Genomic DNA, 18351 nt, shown 5'->3' with positions numbered 1-18351 from the left:
GTGGAGTTCAGTAAAATGCATGATGCATATGGATGGGCAAGTGTATTGGATGAAGTATCAGCTACCGTGGCATTCAGAAGCCTCTTGCAATAACAATTTTAGAAGTTAGTGAAACACTACAACTTATACATCTCACAAGGATAAAGCAAACATCAGAGACCATACCCTACAGGCTTTGCATGACGAAGTCTGTGCATATTGTCTCTCCCTCTGGAACACAGTCTTTAGTGACAGATGGCACCACCACTACCTACAGATGGCTCAAATAGGGGCTCCATAGCTTTGATAAATACTGCAATCAACTCCTAGGATAGGTACGGTTCAGGCAGCAGAGCAAACACAGGGAATAAATCCCTCAAAAACTTCTTAACTGTCGAATAATCACACACATAGTATTATCCTAAACAGACAGATGAAAGTCCTGGGCCCTTACTAAGCTGACAGAAACTCACGACTACTTAAGAGGAGGTCAGTAGTTTAGGATAAAATTGTTTGAAACGAGCATCACTCAATTTCTTATCTACTTCATCCAGAAAACCATTTCCACTTTCATCATGGACCAAGTGCTCCTGGTGAAAGTATTCTTGCTTTCCAGTGGAATTTGTTATACTTTGGAGGAGCAATCAACCCTATCACTGACAGGGCCTTGGTTTGGTTGGTAGAAAACATCCTTGCCTCAGACAGATGATTCACTACAGTGAGCAGAAGTATTTGAATCACTACTCTAAGAAAATCAAAACTCATGGACCGATACTGGGGCTATTTGCAGCAGACTAGCATAATCTTTTCTAATCTTCTATAGAAAACTGGGAATAAGAGCAACTGGAGTGATTTCATAAAGGAGCATTTGCTTTAGTTGAGCACACATCTCGGAGACCCTGCTCTCTCATTCCCTACTGCTGAAAAAACAATATGACTTTGCAATGCCTTTTGTGGCAACACAGGGCTAGCAATGGGCCATGTTTGCTACGTATCTTCAGCCACTCATGCTCTGTGCCATTTGGGCAAGTTTTTTCCACCAAGTGGCATCTACCAGAATGTTCTCATTGACCAAGCACTGCAATGCTATGGGCAGCACATACGCAATAAAAAATACACCAGTTCCAGAAATTTGTGGACGTTCAGCTAAGTAATAGGAATATTGCATTTTCAAGTTGATGTCAGGACACAGAAGGGATGCACTCTGATAAAACTAGCATGCCCCTTGCTCTAATATGCATACTCCCTGTTATGTAGAAGTATCTTACGTATCCAAGATAAACATACATAGGTATAAAAATATCTCCCAGATACATTAGTGAGGGAGGACTAAAGCTCCATTCAGGGTCCTTGACATGACAACTTCCTCAGCCCGCACCTGGAGTATAATAGAAAATAATTATCTTTGCAGAATCCTCACAAATACAGGTCAGTAAGTTTTGTATCCCACAGAGTAAAACAACTCCACCCCACCACTAACAGGCAATATGACGTCTCAAAGCAGCCCTTCCGAAATCTAAATTAGAATATGCCTACTGGATTCTTGTCTGTGGAAGAAGATACCAGAAGACAAATAAAAACTGTAATCATTTAAACCTTGATTACAGTCCAATTACTACAGTATCTAGAATCTCTCCTGCAGACCTGAAGTTTCTATTCCCTTCTGCCATCACTATCTTTTCCAGAATACAAACAGACAACATTAAAATTGCCTGTTTTCAACTACTCCTGTCGACAATTTAACAAGTTTACTATCCCTGACTTCAAGTTTCACAGCCTGAAAATATACTGTAGAATTAGGAGGGAGTCCACTTTGTCAGAGCTTCAAGAAACAGAAAAAACTGTATCAAAATTTTTCATTTATGATGAACTACCTCAACTTTTACCCCTTTTCAGATTATAGAAAACCATGACTGACATTCTTCTTTTTGAGGAACTACCATGTAGAGAAGGGAGACAGATATTGCTATAGTGTCAATGTCATTTCTGAATGCATCACACAATCTTTTGTAGTATGTCAAAAGTATAAACAAAAACACTCCATGTGTCATAGTCTACAAAAGGTATCAGGTTTTATAGCGTAATAATGCATGACAGCTCTCTTAATACTTCTGATAATTCAGTAATTATGTAAATACCTTCAAATTTGATTACACACACACACCCCCCCCATTAAAGTTGGAGCCAAACTCCAACTGCTTTACATCTGAACGTTGCAACATGAAAACCTTTAGACTGAACACGGTTAAGTCAATTTTCATATTGCTGGACTCTACCCTCCCTCTGCTCACTGCAGCAATGTGTGACAAAGAGTGACCTGACATTACACTATGATCCCCTAATCCTCAGTTTGACGGGGTAGAACGTGGGGATACCTCAAGGCTGAGCTAAGCTTCAACCACCCACTGCCTCCCATGGGCAGGGAGATCCAGACCATCATCTCGTCCTCCAGCAGGGCCCAGTGTTGAGGTGGGAGGGCAGGAACTGGAGGAATGATGGTAAGCTGGATGGCGAGATCCACCTTGGAGACCACCAGTCAAGAGGATTCTCCACACACACTCCAGTAGGGCAGTTCTACCTCTCCTTCGCCCATGGAGAAGCACAAAGGCACCAGGGCAAATATGTGAAAGTATAAACTTCAGACTCAAGAACCAAGGGGGAGGCAAGTGGCAGAAAAATGTAAGATAAACCAAAAGTGCTAAATTCCACTTAATTTACATGCTTGAATCAACCGTTTTCCTGCTATTACCACCTCTTTAGGAGCACCTGACTTGTAAGGATCTCCTACAGTCCTAATAAATTAAAGTAATACTTCAGGGACGTTACTAGTTTTTAACTAGCTTCCTCACCCTCTTAGTTATGTCATCGCTGCATTAGGATCAACATAACAGGCTTTTAACCAGAACAGGTTGTGGTGGCTGAAATAAGATATTCTAAAAATAAGATTTTTATAAATGTGACACATCAGCCCCTAGCAATAGCAACAATACCAGATATAGCTTCTGTATAATGCACGAACACAGGCTTACGTCCATGAATCAACAGTTTTGCATTAAAGTATAAAATCATCATCATATACAGATAACTAAAAGTGAAGATTGGTTAGAAAAGAAATTTTATTTTACATGAGTATTTGTACCTCCAGTGATATAATGCGATTATGGAGGTCAAATAACAATTCTATTACTTAAGTTACATAACTCAAAACAGGGTGCATGTCAATGCAAGAACAACATGGAAAGACGGCTGCTGTTTTCTATTTATTCACTGCTGCTAATTCAGATTGTTTCTTTTACAGTACTTCTGTTCTGAACTGCTTTTGCAAAAGAAATTTTCTTACAAAATGTCCAAGTTCTTATACCATAAGGCATGAAAGACATTTTTTCAAAACCAATTCTATTCTATGCTCTGTAGCTAAAAAGGGATTCTTCTCTTGCAAAGGTCCCAGCATAGACTACCAACCTCGGACACCAAAGAGCAGCAAGCCGGGAAATCACTTCCCAGTCTGACCCAAGTTACTGTCCTCAGCTGGTGTGGTCCCACTGCTACAGGGCATTACCAAGTCCTCCGGTACCACACATGTACAATGCTGCACCACACCAAGAGTCAGCAGAAGCATGTGGTAGCTTTTCTTTACTTGTGAAAATAATTAGGAAACTGTCTGTTCAAAAGTAAAGAAGCTTCCCAACCTTCTGTTGACGGGAGTGGTCTTTGGTATACATAGTAACAAAGAAAATAGAATCTGAATGCAATCAACTATTTCAACAGGAAAAATTGCTATTTTGGGGGATATGACTTGCTCTTCAGCTTAGGTCTTAAATTGCATTTATTTTTTAATGAACATTACCAATACTCCTATTACAGAAGCATAGTCCTGCAGTACTATCCTTAAATATCAAGACCAAAGGACTTCAACAAAATTTTTGACCTAGGAAGGTCACTTGCTTGTTTATATAGTAGAACATGGCACCTTTAATGAAATAGAGTTCAAAGCGAAACTTAACACTCTACAGCCAAGCTTTCCAGATTAGGACTCCCTAACTTCAGTTTTCTATTTCCACAACTAGGCATTTACAGAGAATATCAACTATACTAATGCTTCCTCTAAAGGCACCTTTCCTTTTGAAAACCACATAGTGAATTATAAAGTTTAGAGCCTAATTTTTAGGCCACAAAGATGGAAAATATTGGCCTCGAGCTTTCCTCTTCAACATTTCATTTTCTCTGAAGTTTTAGCCAATCAACTGGTCAATGCAAATGAATCAAGAAGTAAATAAAATCATATTAAAAGATGGCATCTTTAGCAAGAGTCCATGGGGCTTCTATCAGTGTTGGGGATCTCATGACAGCAATAGGGGGGTGCTTACTACCTTCAGAGAGCTATGTCAGGAGCTGCCCAAACATTGCTTCACTGCAGTTACAACTGAATGTACTCTAGTGCTTGTCCTTCTTCCCAGCACCCAGGAAGATTACTCCTGACAAAGTACAGGAGACATGATCTTTGGTCTGTGCAGTCACTGAAATCAATGGTGCTATGACAATTTACACCAGCCGAGAACCTTGTTCAAAATCTCTGAGTGCAACTCCTCAGGGTATGTGATGCTTTCTTCTCCTGCCCTACGCTTCCTTCCTCGTATCGTCACTGCAGAGCTACCGCTTTAGTCCAACGCAACTCTGTAAAGAACAAAAATGGTGACAGCAAGCCTTAGAGAGGGAGCAGGAAAGGGCACAGCCAAGCACTAGAGGTGGGAAGGGACTATTTCTTCCAGGTCAACGCCAAAGATTGTCCTGCGCTGGCTGGTGTATACTTACGAAATGAACACGATGCGGATGGCACTAAATAAATACTTGTTATTACGGTGCTGTGATCATGACTAAGACATACACAAAGTATTTACAGGCCAAGTATGGAGCTGTTTGGCAGTGTGCTGAGATGGTTGGGTGCAGACACCAGTTTGGAAGCGCTCAAGTCCCAGCAACACATGACGACCCCAAAAATTAATATCTTGTGCTAAGGCAAAGGGCCTGTTAATGTCTCACACACGTCATAAAGGTTCTTTCAATATCAACAGAATCCAAGCAGAAAATGATAGTCACAATTTTTAGTGCTTTTCCCATACTTTCATGCTTAAAGAAGTGCAACTTTGCAGGATTCAGACAATATTAAAGATTTATTGCCATTTTGCACAAGTACATAAAAATCACATGGACAGTCAATTAACTAAATTAATAAGCAGTGGTGAAACCCCTAGGAAAAGGTTAGTGCAACAGGTTTTTAATCCTGTAAGCACCTATTAAACTTAATACTTGTACTGTGAGTTTTTAAATGAAGATGAGGTTTGGAAGTCTTTTTATAATATGCCTCCTGTAAACACCTGAGCTGGGCATAACCTGGATGAAGATTAAAAAGTACTCAAAGGTCTGTGAAAATCCTTGAATTCTTGTCTTGCTAGTGCTAAGAGCAGGAACACCACCACATTCAGGTTTTAAAGAAAAATAATACTTGCATTCAGTTTTGTAATGGCTTCAGTAAAAATACAAATGAGTCATACAATACTTCCCTTAGATTTTGCTGAAGTATTTTTCTGTGTGAGAGTTCACTCCAATATCCACTTACCTCTGTGGTGGTTTATAAATATTAGTACAGAAAGTTGAAGTTCTGTGTATTTTTATCATATAATAATAATGCAGGTGTTCACAAACCAATTGGGTACTCATTGATAATGAGCTTTCCAGGTGACTGCACTATTAACAAAGTAACACTTTTCCTACATGTTAGAATTACCTCTGAAAATACACCTGGAAAATAAAAGCATTAACAAAGCATCACAATGGTATAACAGCTCTTTGGTTACGGGATCCTGAAGGAGATAATTAGACAGTTTTCAGTTATCTTAAATTTTAAGTGTTTTAACTATTTGCAAACTGACACCTACCCAGCATATTTATTTATGCAATAAGTGACATTATCTAAGACTTTATAAAACAGTAAGAAGTTGCTAGATTACTTCTACAAGCACTTTTTATGAAGCAATTTAAAATTATGAGAACCTTAATACCATTTTCAAGGGGGTAAGATGAAGCCTAAAAACAGTCAGATGACCATGCATTACAGCAATTAAAACTTTTCTAATTAAAGTTACTCTATTATACATGTATATACACACACCTATACATACACATTTCAGTATTATATAATAAATCTGGCTGAACACTGGAATTGACTTTTCATTTTCCTGTATTTGGAATAATTACATCCAACCATTTTTGTGGCTCACCAATTTACCAGTGGCTTGTACCATCATTCACCATACTTGGAAATAAAAAGGTAAGCGTAATAGTGTTCTTCACTGAACAGAGGTACATGAAGAAGAAAGAAATTATCTTCAGTATACCCTTGGTAAATGAGACATATATTCTCACTGACATCTTTGCAAAAGCTTTACTTCAAAGTATATGGGACTAGCCAAGGCGGCATACATGCTAATATCCAGGTGCGTCAAAGGTCTGACTCCACTCTGCAGTCTGGAGGACAAGTCAACTAAATGAAGATGATCATCCACAGCTGGACAAGGAAAACAAGTGTTTATCACCTTCGTGTTTCGCTATGTTTAAATGTACTGAAAAACTAAATGTTTATTCTCCACTGTAGAGAAGTGCTTTCTGGAAAAAAGTTCTTCAGAAATTAAAAAACAGGCTAAAAATCTGCTGTCAAACAGGCAAAACTCCCTGCTGACTTCATCTGCTATTACTGCAGCTACTATTAAATTTACCCTTTCTACAGCATCAGAACTTAAAATATTCTAAATAACAGAAAAATCTCTTTGGATGCTTGCTGACTGCAGGAACCAGGGACAACATGAAGAAGAACAAACCAATTACATGTAACAAACCTCATACAAATCACCTTGGATTTCCTGCATCAAAAAGCTGGAAAAACATAAGCAAAGAGATATATCCTTCCTTAACACATCCCAGTTCCATGTTTCCAGTAAGAGCACACTCCAAAGGCAAAGTCCTGGGAGAAAGAACTTCCATCTCAAGCTTCCTAAGGCCTTTTTTCCCCACCAGACACTTATGTCGGGCACTGCTGATAAGCATATAGCATGGGTGATAGGTTTAGAAAAAACAGGATGGTTGCAATTACTTTGTTCTGGACCAGCTGGAATTTCCAATTGGTTTTCCCGAAGGAAAACTGCCCTCCTTTTTGGTTGTTTAGCGAGGGATCATGCAAGTCTTGGAAACAAGTCAAGATATGAATATCTGCAAGGGGGGAAAAAAAAGTACAAATCTTAACCATCCGCAGAGTGAGCATGTCCCAGCGTTGAAGACCACTTTATAATGTTGAGCAAGTGCCCTCAAGTGATAGAACAGCCAGAGACTTTAGAAGATCCTCAAATACATTGTCCTTGCTCGCTACCTCTTCTCTTGATCAAGCTGCATTTCAGCCATTTGACTTTAACCCAATCTCAGTTCTCGGTGCAGAGAATATATTGGGATACAAGTCCTAATGAAAGAGAGACAAATGCTGGGTATCATCATTATACTGATAACACAGCAGCCTGTATGTTCTTGTGATTTCTCTAGAGGTATCACAAAGATCCTGTCCAACCCCACAGAAATGCGCCAAGCAAGGACTATGGAAATATTATCTGTCTTTTAAGAAAGGTATTGCAAAACTCTCTTAAGATGTTCCTCAGTCAGCTGTGTTAGAAGTATCCCACTAGTAGGAGGCTGAAGGCAGTAAGGAATGGAGGAAGACCAGAGATGGTCCTGGATTTTCTCCTTTGTGCTTGAACATTTCCATGACAATCAGAACCTGTTTCACCCTGTGATCCAAGGACAGAGAGAGTCTCCAGGAGGCCTGCCAGCACTTCTCAACCCACAGTCACTATTCTTTTACCAAGGAAGAAAGGCTATCTCTCTGATGATTTTCCTTTGGTTAAGGCTTGTTCAACACCAGTATCATCGCTCCCTTACACTAGGCATAATGATCGTTATCCGCAGCTAACATGAAGTTGGGCACAAATACCATTTGCAATGTTGCAAGATACTTCAGAAAAATTCATTGGAGGGGGGACAATGTCAACAAGATCCTTTCCTTTCTTTAACGCTATGCTCAAGCTTGCAAGAGTGAATCCAGCCCAAATTTGAGGGTTTTTTTAAATGAAAAATCTTTGGAGAGAGGAAGAAATGTTTCCCAGTTGACTGAAGGACCTTTAAAAAAATTCTATTGCTCCAGAGTCCGTAAACAGAAGGCAGGAAAAAAACCCCAAACACCAGGTATCTCCTCTTCTTCTCCCAGACTACTGAGAAGTATATAACTCCATGTCAAAAGCAACGTGACCACTGAAACTCTCCCCAAAAATGCCCCACTGTCTTTACATGTAATCCATAAAGAGGATCTCTGAGAGGAATTCAAACAAGGGAGCAGACTGATAACATATAGAGCTAAATTGTTAAGAATAAGGTATGAGAAGACCTGCGCCTTTGACTCTCAATGCTCAAAATACTCAATTTAACATGCTCAAAGACTCTACTGAAATTATCAGATTTTGACACTTTTCTTCTCAAAGGCAAAAAAATACAGAAAGACTATGGATAGAGACAGCAATCAAACTACGACAATGAAATGCTTTCCTTAGCTTGATTACCTTGTCAAAGCCAGGTTTATCTAAAGCATAACCCCTTGATACTTGGAACCAAGACTACTGTCTTGTAGACAAGCTGGCATAGTTGGCACATGGACTAAGAGATCAAGTACAAGCAGCCCTCTGTTATTGCCTACACAAAAGGAAAAATTACATTGGATTGTGAAGAGTGCCAGGCTGGTACAATTTTCTGAAGGTGTTATTCTCCAAAATTTGACTGTGATTTCTTAAAAATAAGCTTGTAGCTCATATAAGTGTGAAGACAACATTGAAAATGTGAACTAGTATAAAACAACATGTTCCCAAATGTGAAAACAATCCCAAATCGTACCTCTCAGAGTAAAAACTGGCCAGTTCATCATGACGATTGTTGATTTGGAAGACTAATATAAATTTTCAACGTTTAGTAAGCAAAGCATTGTGATAATAGGAACATCAGGAAAAAAGTCCAGTCTTATAAATGTAATACAGTCATGCTTGGTATTTGGCAAATGAATAAGATTGGACCCAGAACGATACCATTCACTCTCATCTCTGCTGTAACTTCCAGTCTGCATGCAGAGCAGGTCTCTCAGGACCAAGAGCCAAGACAGCTCAAGTCCAAGGCTTGGCAGATTCTCAGTCTGCTGAAAGCAAGGTGGAAATCTACTATTTGTGAAGAATATTATACATTATGCCTATCACTAACATTTAACAAATAAATACAAAGATCCTTACAAAAACGCGAGCTGTTCAATGTTAAAGCAAAATCTGCACCCTCCCAATTGATGGAAATAAATTAAAATGAGCATTTGCAACATGGAATTCTGATTCCTCCGACATTGAAATGTCTTACTTCTTGGAATGTAAGTCAAATCACGACTGAGCTGGGTCACAGCTCCCTCCTCAAGTTCCTCAGTAGCAAAACTCTTACCTAGAGCCGATCTGCTTTAGTTTCTTAGTTCGGTGCAGCCTTCTTTGATGGCAGCTTCATTGACAGCTCTGTTCCTAATTTTCACATCTTCTACCCTCCCTTTTTAACTCCCTGTGCCCACTTCCAGTTAGAGGTGTCATTCCCCCCCAGAGAAAAACGCTAAGAGAAAAAGCATCAGGCCCTCAGCTTTCTGAATTAATTTTGGGGTACTGCATTTAAATGCCTTCCAAGTAGAATGAATATGTATAGTATATTTTAATTTGCCTTCTTACTGGATTAATTTATCTCTTCCTGACTATAATATCTCCTTTCTCTGGAAAAAAAAAAAATAGAAAGGAGCTCGCCAGCATTACAGAAAGCAGAGGTTATTTTGAATACATCAGCGAGTTCTTCCAATTCTCATCTGTCAACCATTTGCACAAATTCTTGAAATGGAACTTCTCAGGTGTGGAAGGTTAAGAGGGTCTGTGAGCGACTGCACAACCACAGCTTGTGTGAGTTATATACACATATCAAAAAGAACAGATCTCGTAGTGAACAAGTGTCGTCAGACCAAAATTCATCAGCTAAAATACCTTAGTCTCCATTCTTTTCAGAGTATCACTGAAATTTTTAGGATGCCATCAGAATGGAGTTTTAGCTCGTTATGGGAATTACACACCATAGGATCAAGGTTTTGTACTTGGCAAACAAGAATCCACTTTACATGAATGCTTACAATTTGTATTCATATTTATTCAGGAGAAAACGTCCCCATTATCACGCGACAACCTTCCACTGATTTTTTTTTTAGCAGATTATTATATTTTATATTTTGGCATATACAGAAGATGACACAAACTGGTTCCTCGTGCGCATTCAAATGAGAAGTTACTATCCATCATGTCAGGGTCTACTTCAACACTAGTCTGAGTCTCATTAACGGAGTAAGTTAAAATGTTCTTTAAGGAGCCATTACGATACGTTCTATCACTAATCCTGCCACAGACGGACACTCTAGTTTTCCTCATTGATGCCGTTGCTGTTGAGAACAGTATGGAGCACACCTTGATTTCGTGCGTGTGGGCATGCATTGCCACTGCTCACGAAGCAGAAGGAATTTTGCAAGCATATGGCAACATACATCGGTCCACATGCTAAAAATCCTCAGGAAAACCGTTACTGCACGTGTGCAGCAAATTGAGTTCCAAATTAAATTCTCGGCTATCATTTTCTTCTCACCCAATACCAACACTGCCTTCTTGCCACAAGGTAAAATAACTGTTTGTTAAGATGTGTTTTCGAACACGAGCCTTTTCCGAGACAACCGAAGCATAAACCATCATTCTGATCTCTACACACTTCTGCTTTTCATCCCCCCCCCGTTTTTTTTTTTCTTTTTCTCTCCTAAACAACCGTAGCACTTCGTTCAACGCACCTTCCTTAAACCACCGAAAGGACAAACGGCGGTGCCTGGGAGCCGAGACCTCCCTCGCTCGCCAAGTTTCAGACCAGGGCACACCGCGGCCAAGTTACAAAGACCGAAGAAAACCCACGTCGGCAATACCAACACTGACACAACACCCCCCCGAGACCCCCTCCCCACCCCGAAATCAGCAGCTCCCGGCTCTGCCCTCCGTCCTACCGCTCCCCCCGGGGTACAGCACACTGGGGGGGGGGGGGGATGCCCACCTTCTCCCACCCCCGGGATTAACCATTACTCGGTAACGCGGGGACGGAGCACACCGGGGCTCCCCCCGCCCCCCCCCCACACCACCACACCACACCGGCCCGCTCAAAACTCACCAACCGAGAGCACCGGCTCCGCTGAAACAACTCCGCCCGCTCCGCTGCCCACCGCCGACCCCCGCCCGCCCCGGGAACGCGGCGCCCCGCAGCGCCGCCGGGAGACGGAGGAGGAACGGCGGGGGGGGAGAACCGCCGCCCGCCCCAGCGCCGGCGGAGGGGGCACCGGCGAGGCAAGGGCTGACATAATCCTGCGAAAGCGGTAACCGCAGGCGCCGCCGGCTCCCGCCCGCCTCCCGGGGTCCGCCGCCGGCGTTTCCCCTCACCGTGGCGGCGGCGGGGGGGGGGGGGGGGAGACGACACCCCGCGCCGTGTCCCCCGCCCCGGGCTGTACGGCGGGGCAGGGGTGGTGCCCGGCTTTCCCCCCCCCCTCCCCTTCACCGCGTTCTCCCAGCCCTCCGGTCTCACCTAGGAGCGGCGGGCTGAGCTGCCGAGCCCGGCGGGGGCGGGGAGGGAAGGGAAAGGGGTGGAAGGGGGAAGGGGGGGGGGAGGAAGGCCGACGTCTGCTCCGCAGCCGCTACCCCTCCGCGCTGAGCATCTTCCCCGCGGTGAGTCAGTCAGTCAGGGAGGGAGGGAGGGAGGGAGAACGCCGCCGAGCCGCGCACACCGGAGCCCCCCCGCCGCCCTCCCCGTCCAGCCGCCGCCGCCGCCGGGCGCTTACTCTCTCTCTCTCTCTCTCCCCCCCCCTCCACTTCTCCTCACAACTCCCCGCCTTCCGCGGGGGCGCGCGTCGCGCGCGCTCCCGGGCCGCGCTGCCCGCGGCGGTCTGTGGTAAAAGGGGGCGGGGGCGCGCGCGCGCGCGCGCGCGCTCTACCGCGGCTCGGTGCGGTGCCGGCGTTTGCGCGGGTCGCTGCGGAACGGAGCGGAGCGGAGCGGAGCCGCCGCGGCACCTCCTTCCCCTCCCCTGCCCCCGCCGTTACTATGGATATAGGCCCCTGCCGCTCCTCCGCGCCCACCCGCGCAGGCGGACCGGCTAAAACGCGCCCGGAGGGGGGAAACGCTGCCCCGGGGCCGCGGCGGCGGCGGGGGGGGGGGGGTCCGCGGTGCGGAGGGTCTCGGGGGCCCGGTGGAAGTCCGTCCCCGCCAGCGGCTGGCGAACACCTTCGCTTGCTCCCTCGGCAAAACCGCTTTTTTGGGTTTTGGGGTTTTTGGGGTTTTTTTTTTCGACACCAGTGTCTAAATAAATCTCGGCAGAGCTCGAATTCCTGCGTTAATACGAGCAAATAAGCATCCCACGGGACTGCTTACTTCAGCGCCTGCATCCCATTAAGCGGCACCCGCGCCGGCTAATCAGGGAAATAAAATACAAAAGATAACGCCCCTGTAATTTAACTTTACAAAATGTCAGAGGACAGAGTTGCACTTTCAGTCCCCCATGGCGGCTCTTATCTCTGACTCCGCTTCCCCGAGGAAGTTACACATTTGATGGCTGAGCACATTATCTGACAGGCTCAGCCAGCGGAGGCTGGAAGAAACATTTTAACCGAGTCAAAAAATTGGACTCCGTTTGGGCAGGTGAAGCGGCGGGGAGTACGGGGTTTGTAAGGCGGGCTGCGTTCCGCTGGCCCGCTCCCAGCAGACTTCTCCCAGACGCCGGCCCCGGGCCCTCGAGCTTGCCTTTGGAGCTACCAAGTCTCCAGGAGAAGCGGCTTTTCCGTGGAATAAAAGGCTTAATAAAAAAAAAAGCGAAGGAAAAAATTAAGCGTCGCTCTGCGGGCGCAGTTTGACACAGCCGATTCACGGCGCTGAAAATTCGCGGTTGGTTTCAGCCTCTGCAAAGACAAAGAACACGGACGAATGATGTAGAAGCTGCAGACCCGGTACGCCACCACGGCAAACTTTCCAAGCACGCGTACAAGTCCACAGTCTGAATTTCTCAGCGACCTCACATTGACTAAATGTAGAAACCTAATTCACGAGCCCTTTTGTTTGGCATGTCCAACTGCGTGCGCTTATCTAGAACTTGGCAGCGTAGACGGCTTTGAGCACCTAAATAAATCCTATTTGGGGCTCTGTGTCCCTCAGAGCATCAATTAGGTCTTAAACGAGCGCTAAGCTGCATTTTTTTCAAAAGGAAATCTTTCAAGAAGTGAACAATCGTGTTCATAAATGGTTCTTTTGGTTATTAACAGTGTTGATTAACACCCTTTCTCTCCAAAAAGCACTGCTGTGGCATGCGCACAGCCCGCAAGCTCGGCGACGTGTAACGGGTCAGCTGGAGTGACTCAACTCAACGCGGTGCCGACTTCGAATGCACGAGTACGTGTGTGAGGGAAGGCAGAGTAAGCTTTGCTATGAACCACTAAGAGCAACTCTTGATTATTTAAGAGCTGAAAGGAATGCTTAAAGTAGTGATGCAAACTCCTAGAGACAGAGATTTCTATACCATAACTGATTTTAGTTAATTAGCCCTGCCAAATCAATGTTGGGGAACCCCAAGCATTAATTCAAACGCTCGTCTTGGGATGAGGTTTGGAAAGTTATTTTGATTTTAACTGAATACTCTCTGCTTCTTCGCATAGCTCCATTTTTTTTCAATGGAATCTTATAGATGCAGTCTGGCGTTTACACAGATTAGATGTAGCCCATACGGAGAAGGACTGAACGGAACACAAAAGTTTCATTTCATCCTGAATCAGGAGAAAACATAAACACCTCGCAACGTTTCCTGAAAACAATTCCAAAGGTTTAGACTGTAAATATGAAAATGACCATTTCAAAACGTTTCTTTTTCATGTTTTCAAAACATGTTGATGCAGTATAAAATATTACGTCTGAATTGTCAGTGTCATTTTTGTTCTGACATGAACAGGTCTTTTCAAAGCAGGCATTTTGGCAGCATTTCCTTAAAATGTCAAATGATGTTTATGGGTTTGTCTAAACTTTTCCAATACCTCGGATCTCTATCCCTCCAGCTAACAAGACTTTCTGCACAGTTCTAACTGACTTTGTCCTGGATTTTGTGATCTGCATCTATAAACTGAAATCAGATCTTTAGTTTAGGTGGGATGTGATCCATTAACAGCTTTCTGAGTTAGGAGCAATACTTTAATGGACTTGCTAAGCCGGAGGAGGAACAGTTAAGGATGTCAGCGTGAGCCCGATGTGATGACGGCAGAGCGCGGTAGAAGTGCCGGCCGTTTTCTATACCTGCCATAAACTTCATTACTTCCACTGATTGTAACATATTGCAGACTATAGCAGCTCTGCATGAAGGAAGCGAGCATGTTAACAGCCAGCAAGTCCTGGGGAAGGATGAAGGTTTCTAGCGAGGTGGTGAAAGAAAGGGCATTTTTTTTTAGAAATTCAGAAGCTCGGTGAGGAGCTCAAACATGAACCCAGACTGTTGTACTATTCTGACAGGGGAGATCTGCGTGATTTCAGCACAAGGCACAGCTCCCAGTCCGACCATCTCACCTTCACCTCACCTGGATGCCTTTCCAGCCAGCGGGTCTTTCTCCAAGGTCTGACTGTCCGTAGCGGTGAGGGCTGTGTCAGCGGCGAGTGTGACACGTCTGCACCTCCACGACGTCATCAGCCCAGACAGTTGTACCCGACGATGTCACCCGCCTCTCGTTTCGGAATTGAAGATGAGGTTGCCTACCCTGACAGGACCAGATCGGGAAAGATAAAACTAAACGAAGCGCTGGACCGTTCACCTCTGTCAGAGCAGGAATGTGCGGTGGGATGCTTCACTGTCTGTTCTGTCGGGGAGATCTGTTACTATAAAGAGAAAAATTTTGCCTCCCTCATAGCCGTGAACGGGCCATTTCTTCAGTTAATGTTCTCGTGGAGGTCACGGGTTGGGCAGAAATGGGGGGTGAGAAGTGGGGACTGGTTTGAGGGCTGTGTGGGCCACTGCGTGTTTCAAGAAGCCTGGTGAGTTGTCTGTTGCTCAAGGCAGGTTAACAACTTATTTTAGTAATGGGGATCTAGTTAGAAGGGACAGGGATCCATTTAATGAGTTCGAGCAAGTATTTTTCGAAGCTCCAAAATCTTAGATGTGTACGTTGAGGCCAAACTCGATCAGTGACGGCATGGGTGGATCTGATTAGATCAGAAATAGAATTTTCTTCTCTTAAAAATTCCCTGTGTTTTTCATTGAACTGATCAGCGAAGTATGCTGATGTGCTGAGCACAGCGATCAAAGCTGGGTCCAACATTTCATTTATCTGTTGGTCTGTAGATCACTATGAGGAGCTGCTCTGGTGGCCATGATTCTTCTTGTAAGCAATTGGGCAGCTTGCTTTCTCTTTTACAGCCATGGGACGATCCTGTCAGATTGTTCTTGTGAGTGGCTTCAGAATTTTGGGGGTCCCCATTACACATTTCAGCAAGCTTCATCCATTGCTGTTGATTTGTGGACCTGGTTCTCTTAGCTGATGTGATGCTAGAAGGAAACTCGTAACTCCTAAAAGTTGGAGAACGGTAGACACCATGGGATTCTCCTAACGTGGCAGTGGCTTAGGCTGAGCAGCAGTGATTCGACGAGGGTGTGTTCAGGAATTTCAGATGAGGATTTCAGGAAAAGACTACCTTTATCATATTTGTCTGAATCAAAAAAATATCTGACCAGTGGGGTAGTACGACGAGGAGGTCTCCATTCCTAAAGGATGGCTAGAACTGGATCTGGTTTCCTATACTTGTATTTGTACCTATATATACCTTAAAATCAGGTACTTTGGGGCATTTGTCATCATTGTGGAAACTGCTTGTAGGCAGAAACATTCATGACCACAGACTCCAGACCTGAGTCGCCTCCATGTGAAAGGAACAGAAATGTCTCACACAACTGACATTCCAGAAATTGGGGGGTTAGATCATTTTTGGAATAGGATCATCTTAATCTAGAGCATAAAAGACCGTTTTAAATAAAGAAACCAGTTATCACATCCATAGAGTTAATTACATCCCAGATTTCCCAGGCTCAAACCACAAGTATCACCGCACTGCTTTTTGATGAACAAGTCAAAATAGACCTAGATTTTTAACAAAATGGCCCCGAACAGTTACTTGTCCTACTGACAAACAATGTCACGCATATTTTCAGGGAAAATGATATCTGTCGGAACAAAGGGAGGAAATTTGTTTTCTACTTAATCTTCATTGTTAATAAACAATTAGCTTCATGCTGGGAATTTTTAGTCAGAACATTATTGTCCTTTACCAATAAAGTTTATTTCTGAAAATAAGCTGAAGCAGCTTCTTTTTAGTAAAATTTAAAAATATTATATCCTGATTGTTCAAATAACTTCTCCAAAAGTTTGTGCTAATTTTTTTTTCTTTCAACAGCGCTGAAAAGTTCTGTATTATAATAACTTGACTCTTTGTTACAGATAAGTATTTGCTAATTTGAATGGCTTTGCTGATATCCATACCCTTACTGGTTGATACTCTATCAAGGGATCTAGAAAGTCAGAGCAAGATAAAATTAATTCTTGTTCGCAAGTAGGGAAGTGATCTTTAATAAAAAGCAAGATAAAATTATTTAAAATACTTAACAGGACTGCTTTTATAATCCTTTCTCAGAGCCAAATACATTCATTTTGAATTGCCCGAATAGGGCTGCAGATAATTACTGTATTGTAACGGTGGCCATTATATTGGAACTCTTCAAATATTAGATACAAATCAAACAGATTGACTCCATATCATAGGTTATTATAAATACACATAAACATTATAATATGCTGATAGCGAGGTAAAATAATTGTTTAGGTATGTTTACTGAGCAAGCAAAATCATGTTGTGAATCCAGTAGACAAACAAAAAAGGTATTAGGAATTTTTCCTAGTAAATTATACTTGCCAAAATGACCCTATAGCTGGCTCAGGGTGAGTATACAGGGGGCAAAGGGACGCAGGGGAGAGGGAGAGCTGCAAACAAGAGTCACAGAAGTCTGTTATTGGAGTTGTGTGCTATGCACGGTCCTTAAAGTCAAGCACGCAATGAAGACCATGCACTTGGTAAAATATACGTACATAATTCTCAGGGGGTCAGCCCTCAGAGGATGGGATCTTGCTGTATCGGACAAACACTTCAGATAGCTTAAATATTCTAGAGGAGAAAAGTTAAGAACTAGAAGGAAATCTAGCTATTTTCCTCAACCCAGAGTTGTCTTTATACATTTCTTTTAACTCCGATCTCAGAAGCTCAAGTGCCTATGTTTCAGAATAATTCAGAATTAATTTTGATTTTTATTCTTAAAATTGTCCAGTGTTGGAGAGAAGTCCAAAGAAGCTGATAAATTTGGGCTATACCATCTCTCTGGAAACAGCAAGTCCAAATAAAGTTGTGTGGGCATGCAGTTATTGTGGGACCCACACCCAAAGAGGTAACTGGAGCTGTCTTCTGGAACCACTGGAGTCTCTGCAGGGGCTGGTGCTTCGGTGGGGTTTGGGGAGGAATTCTCACTGGCAAACACAGATTGTGCTCTTTTTTTTTTTTTTTCCCCCAGGACAATCTCATGGATCTATAAAAAAAATTAAACATCAATCAAACAAGAAATTTAATATCTGAAGATCACCTGATTGGGCAAATAGGGATGTCTCGTTCATGCAGGCTCACCCATCTGGTTCTTGCTTGCTGAGAACTAACTAGTACCTGAGTGCCAAAGGAATGGAGTAACTACAAACCACCTTAACCCGCCGCTGAATACGGTGTCAAGAAATGAACCAGGCAATTACTGCTGGCGGTGGTGGTTATATACATGAAATATTTGTAAAGACAGTTTCTCTGAGAGCAGAAGGCAGCACAAGGGAGTTCCTGAGATAGTACAGGTTTGAGGCTCTTCGGTTTTATTTCACTAAAACGACCCCAGAAGTGAGGAGGCATTGCAACCCAAATTGATGTAAAAAAGATACAAAAATAGTTTCTAAAAGACCATACAGAATCTAGTTTGAAGCATCTTTAATTTTTCACATGGAATATCCATATGAGTATGAAGTATAATCTGGTTTCAAGGAGGTTAATGATTCTGGAAATCTTTAAAAGAAACAAAGAAATTTAGGAAAAGTACATAGA

The 18351-nt window shown here is 43.2% G+C and overlaps 1 protein-coding gene across 10 annotated transcripts in view; it reads right to left on the bottom strand.

Annotated features, from left to right (window-relative positions):
* ANKS1B (ankyrin repeat and sterile alpha motif domain containing 1B) overlaps positions 1 to 18351 on the bottom strand; it is a 427100-nt gene that overhangs the window by 75799 nt on the left and 332950 nt on the right. Inside the window, exon 1 of one of the 10 annotated variants that reach the window (XM_069773752.1) lies at positions 11329 to 11350. The exons of the other annotated variants lie outside the window; for them this stretch is intronic. The gene's annotated coding sequence lies outside the window, so the exon portion shown is untranslated. Of the gene's footprint in view, positions 1 to 11328; positions 11351 to 18351 lie in introns of those variants that run through there. 10 annotated transcript variants of the gene reach the window in all.

Source organism: Haliaeetus albicilla, chromosome 28 (assembly GCF_947461875.1).
Source record: "Haliaeetus albicilla chromosome 28, bHalAlb1.1, whole genome shotgun sequence".
NCBI lineage: Eukaryota > Metazoa > Chordata > Aves > Accipitriformes > Accipitridae > Haliaeetus > Haliaeetus albicilla.
The sequence above is the reverse complement of the archived record's forward strand: the minus strand, read 5'-3'. Positions and strand labels throughout refer to the sequence as shown.